The sequence below is a fragment of the Leguminivora glycinivorella genome, chromosome 24, assembly GCF_023078275.1.
Source record: "Leguminivora glycinivorella isolate SPB_JAAS2020 chromosome 24, LegGlyc_1.1, whole genome shotgun sequence".
Lineage (NCBI taxonomy): Eukaryota > Metazoa > Arthropoda > Insecta > Lepidoptera > Tortricidae > Leguminivora > Leguminivora glycinivorella.
In genome coordinates, this window is record NC_062994.1 from 82,537 (window position 1) to 88,892 (window position 6,356).

The window sequence follows — 6,356 nt, forward strand, 5'->3', positions numbered from 1 at the left end:
ATTTTTGAATGTCTAAAATCTTATTGGTACTTAGTTGTCGAAAACCCGCTTTTTCCATAAAGTGTTGGCGCGACGTCAAGTGGGTGATAGGCGTACGAGCAAGTACGCGTTGGATGGTCGACTACTATGCGCAGCGGTTTTTACGCGTACTTACGGTGACACACAATCGAAAAAGGTGGTCGAGCCATAAGTACGCATACCTGCTCGTATCGTACGTTTATCACCCACTTCAGACTGCGTTTCGATCGGCGTTTAGCGTCAATGATTATCAGCTCGGCTTCATGGCTTTACGAACCTTAGCTCGGACCATCGAATATGAAACTTATAAACTTCTTTATACACAAGGGTATAAAGAAGTTTATAACCAGGTGCTCCATGACACCATTGCACCAATCTGTCGCCAGCACCGCTACACTTCAACGGCCAAGTCATACAACATCCATACTAATATTATAAATGGGAAAGTGTGTGTGTCTGTTTGTTTGTCCATCTTTCACGGCAAAACGGAGCGACGTATTGACGTGATTTTTTAAGTGGAGATAGTTGACTGGATGGAAAGTGACATAGGCTACTTTTTGTCTCTTTTTATATCCCCCCACTTCCTTAGAATGGAGGATGGAAGTTTGTGGAGAGATTTTCGAATTTAACGCGAGCGAAGCCGCGGGCAAAGGCTAGTTAACTATAATAATAAAGAAATCGCAGTAAGGAACTTTATGTAGATTTCATTACTTTTTAGAGATAAAACAAGCAGCTCCATCGAGACGGCTATTTTTTACAGAATGTTTTTGGTGGGATATACATAGGCATAGGTATATAACACTAACAAGGTATCTATTGTCTTAGTCCGTTTTCACATTATCCGATCCGATATCGGATGTCGGAAGGATTTAAATGGAAAAAATCCAAGATAGCGCCTGTAATGTATGGGGTATCAGTCCTACATCCGATATCGGATCGGATAATGTGAAAACGCATTTAGTCTCATTAATTATTACTTATATCAGAGTTTCACTAATTATTTCCTTTTATTCATTTATTATCTCAGTTTAGGTTTATACGAGTACCAAACGAGTATAGTATACGAGTAGAAAATATATTACCAAAACAATACAAACTATCATTAATTTATTATAAAAACGTAATCCAAAGTGCCACACCTGGCGGCCTAACTATCGGCGTTGTGTCCAAGACGAAGCCTGACCGACGAAGCTAGCAAGTCTCTCTACATGTTAGCTGAAATACTGTCAAACCATTCACTGTGATTACTCAGATTATTATAAGCAAAATGATCTTCGAATGAACTTTCTGGACAATTGAGATGCATGGGCGCAGTCGAAACCAGCTCGCCCCTTCAGCCGTGTCCCGTTGAAAATCGGAAAGATTCTTTTCCTTAGCACATTAAATTTAATGTTTACAAATTGGATTCGCCTTCTATCACCTAAACTGGTAATTTTATGTATGAGGTCATTGGTCATACAATTATTAATTTATACAGTTATTAATTCTGTATCTCTACTCGCATTGCTGCTGCGATTCTAAAGTATTTAATATCCATATATTATGAATATTCAATAAATCATACAATGACATTTGTGATGTGACATGGATGTCAGATGTCACTGGATGTCACATCTGTTGGCACAATGATTGCGTTTTGTTGAACGTATTTGAGCTCAACATATAGGTTTATTATCACTAGGTATATTATATTAATGAACAACGAAACGGATGTGACATTTTCCTAGTCCACCAACGTCATCTAGTCATTTTATTTGGCAATAGTTAGACAACATGCGAACAAACTTAGCCAGCGAAGCGATCACAACTACGTCGAGGCCGACCAAAAAATATAATTTGTAAAAATTATGTTTTGAGCCAATATTTTGATATTAAAATAAAGTTTTTTGATAGTTATTCATAGTATAATATAAAAACAAGTAAACATATGTGTGAAAATATGTTTTTTTCCACTCCCGGGTTACGAAACAACGCCATCTAGTTTTAAAGCAAAAACTAAGCTTTTTTCAGGGGTACGCTTTTTTGTATGGGCTATATCAGTCTAGTATTAAATGGTCCTTGGTACATACATAAACTAAACATCTTAAAGTTCAAGGTGATTTAAATTTTTCGATTGTAATGAATGATATACTTAAGATAGAATATCAGGTAACTTTTCTTTTCGTTTTTAAAACCTAAGTGGGCCTAAAGGCTGATTACAAACCTCCCGGACCACCAGGTTGAATTCCTAAAATGTTGAAATCCCGAAACGTTGACTTTCCCAGAATGTTGACTTTTTTCAGTTTCGCAAAATGTTGAATTCTCAGAACGTTGAAATATCAAAAAGTTGAATTCTCAAAATGTATACTTTCAACATTTCGGGATTTCAACATTTTAGGAACTCAAGTTTATATTCCTGGAATCTTTTTTTAACATGGGTATTTTTTAATAACTTGCAAATAAATCTAGACAAAACAAATTACATTCAATTTCATACTAATAAAGGCAACCCACTCCACTTAGATATACAATATGACGGCATCTCCATAAAAGAAGTACATGAAGCAAAATTCCTAGGTATATTTATAGACAATGAATTAAACTGGAGAGAACATGTGGATACACTATGTACCAAAATGAACAGGTTTGTATTTGCTCTAAGAAGGGTGAGTCAAACTGTATCTATTCAGGCAGCCTTAATAGCATATAATGGATATGTAAGTTCAAATTTAAGGTATGGGGTTCCAATATGGGGTAATAGCACCGACAAACTTAACGTATTTATTGTACAAAAGCACTGCATTAGAGCCATATTTTCCATTCATCCTCTAGACTCCTGCCGTCCATATTTTATAAAATATAACATACTTACTTTCCCCTGCCTCTATATTTATGAAACATCCATTTTTGTCCATAAGTATAAATATCTGTTTGTAGCTCAAAACACTGTATGCTCCAGAGAAACTAGACCTAAGTATAAACATAGATTGCCTAAGCCGTATGTAAACTTGTCACTCACCGCAAAAAACTCCTATATCATGTGTATCACAATTTACAACAAGTTACCTGATCGCTTCAAACACATGAATATAAAATTATTTAAATCAAAAGTAAAACTGTGGCTTATCGAAAGATGTTTTTATTCAGTCAATGATTATTTAAGTTACACATAATAATGTTTATATGTAAGTTTAGATATAAATGTATATATGCCTGAAAAGGTAAAGTCTCAGTGTAACTGAAAGTATAATTGTATATTTCGACCTGCAATGTAACCTGATTCTTATATACAATAAAAACTTTGAACTTTGAACTTTGAACTTAATATGATTTCTACTCTGAATCGCGAGCTTTTTGGTCCTAATAGGAGAAAAAAATGTACCTTTGATGGTCATGAATTTCATTCTTCAGACTGTATTTAACCCATTGCTGTAACGGGGAACAAAATTTTAAGGCATTATGCTTCGAAAAGGCTCATCAGTGGAGTCTTGGAACTTAAATATGCCCTGAAACTATATAGCATGTAACAAAAGTCAATAGGGTGCTTTGAGATAATTTCGACATACAGATATGCTCGGGTAATTTCGAAAGGGGAATCTTGATATGATGGAAATAATGGTGATTTTTATGTGACTTTCAAAATTAGACGACGTTCGAAATTACCCCAATGCACCTTACTTCAACAGCCCACAAGACCAATACCCTGATTGCTATTTAAGCGGAAAAAATCGAAACTCATTTTTTTCGAACTACGAATTTTTTTCACTTGTATCCTAAGGGTCATTAGTAACCCTATCAGCTGTTAAAGTATCACTCGGGGCCTTTGCTACACCCTGTAGGTACCTACTGCAAATTCAATCTTATGGAAATTCAAAATTTTAGGGTTCACCATACCGCAAAGTCAACTTTCTGCAAATTCAACATTTTAGGATTCAACAAGCTGCAAATTCAACTTAATGCAATTTGGACATAAAAAGAACTCAACATAATGCAAATTCAACATTTTAACATTCAACATCCTGCAAATTCAACTTTTTGCAAATCCAACATTTTAGGAATTCAACTTGGTGGTCCTGGAGGATTACAAACTGCTGATTACAGGCTGAACAGTAAACACCTAAAAGTTCTAGGTAATTTAATTAGTTTTGGTTTATGTTATACCTATGTGGTATTTTTTTTTTCGTTTTTAACATCTATAACTTCCGCTTCTGGTTCCGGTTCCGCTTCTGCTTCCGTTAAACTATATTCAAAACTTCTGCTTCCGCTTCCGGTTCCGTTAAAATCACATCCGTTACATCCCTGCTCAGAACCATACAGCAAAGAGGATCGAGTATTACGGAGTTATATATGTTTTTGCATATAGAATATAGGTACAGTCAACCAATTGGAACCCTAGGCCACTCTACAACCATGTCAAAATGACAAGCAGTACGAGATTTCTTACAATCTGATTTATAACGTCACTGTGACATAGTTCTACAGTGGCCTAGGGTTCCAATTGGTTGACCGTACGGTGGCCTAAATGGCGTGGCGTTACACCTTTGGGGGACGCTCGGCTAGATGGCGCTAATATTAATATTTGACATTTTAACACATGAAGCTAAGAATATGGGCCAGATTGTCAGAACTGAGGTTTAAGTTTTTTGAGTTTGTGTCGAGAGATGGCAGTCTATGCACTGTGATTACATATTTTACTTTGACAGTAACTCTCTACATAATAATACTCTCTGTATAATACTCGATCCTCTTTACGCACAGAACCCGACTATAGGCTAGTTTCCTGTACTTAAAAGTGCTGAATTATTATGTATGAAAAAAAATATCTCATCTATTCAATAAAAAAACCATGTAGTTAGGCTCCTTAGGTCCAATACTAATCGTTATTCAAATATTCGCCCGTATGGAATACACACGCTGTATAATACTCGATCCTCTTTACGCACAGAACCCGACTATAGGCTAGTTTCCTGTACTTAAAAATTAATATTTTATGCAGTGCACGACACAGCGCCGGCCCGTGCACTCGATCAGGGTAGAGCGAGTTTGAGTTTCGGCGCCCTTGGGAAGAAGGCTCCCTACGTAGAAAAATAAATCGCGAGCGTTGCGAGCGCGAAATTTTTTTCATAGTAGTGCCGTAATTTGAAGATTAACGCAATACCGAATTTATGGATTTCATCATACAGAGTGCGAAAGGGACAAATGCTTGAACTTTCGTAGTCGCACCCTAGTATAGTTACGTGTGAAATAACAAGCAAAATGGAGCACTATAGTGGCCAAGTCAGGAAGGCAGATTCGGAATTTGTCCTAACTAAAAGTAAGCGCGAGCGAAGCGAGCGCGATTTATTTTTTCCTATTGACTCAATTAATTATTCCCCGCCAGCGGGGAATCCGCGAACTTTCAAGCTTTTATCGTCTGCAGAGCTGCGGTCTTTGACATATTTTGGGGTATTTTGACTTCACAGGGCGCCTATGTTCCCGACTTTTAGGCCTTATATTTCGCCATTACTATTATTTTTATAATACTAAGAGTTAATTGGACGTATTTATGCAAAATGGAACCAACCCACATGAAATCTTCATTGAAATGTTTACTTCTTTGTTTAATTGTTTGTTTTGATTAATAAAGATCGATTTTCAAAATTATTCATCCGTGGATTGGTTCCATTTTGCATAAATACGTCCAATTAAGAGATTAACTGCGGACTCGATCGTCACCGTGGGGATGCCCATTTCGGTATTTTGCCACTAAGTGATCTGAGTGCTTTGAAATTCGCTCACCATCTGCTGTGACTCACAAAATTGCGCCTCTCTGAGACGTTTTGCGCCTTTGGCTTTATGAGGAACCCCGCTTTGGACTATCGGGTAGACTCATATTTTTGCATTGGGATAGCGACGTAACTTTGCCGTTCGCCGCACAACAACGTGGTTCGTCAAGGGCTAGAATCCTTCTTTTACGGCGCCCTAGCATCAGCGCCCTTATGAATGGCAATGTGGTGCAACTTTCCTCTAATCTGAATTACAAATCTAGATTTTCAATAGGTGGATTCATTTCCGACTCCTCTCGCCATTTTGTGATATGTGTGCGCCCACGCAACGTATAATTTTTTGTATGGATTTTTCCACATTCTCGATTATGGCGCCCCCTTACCATGTGGCGCCTAGAGCGGCCGCTCCACTCGCTCTACCCTTAATCCGGCCCTGGCACGACATAAAGCAACCACCTAATTAGAAGAAAAATATGGACAGTAGTTATGTTTAAACATAATTAATTATATTAATAAGTCAAAGAGAAAAATAGGTATAAAGTAAATGAATTTATCGTGACGTCAGTCCTCAGTATTTCATAGTAATTCCATATG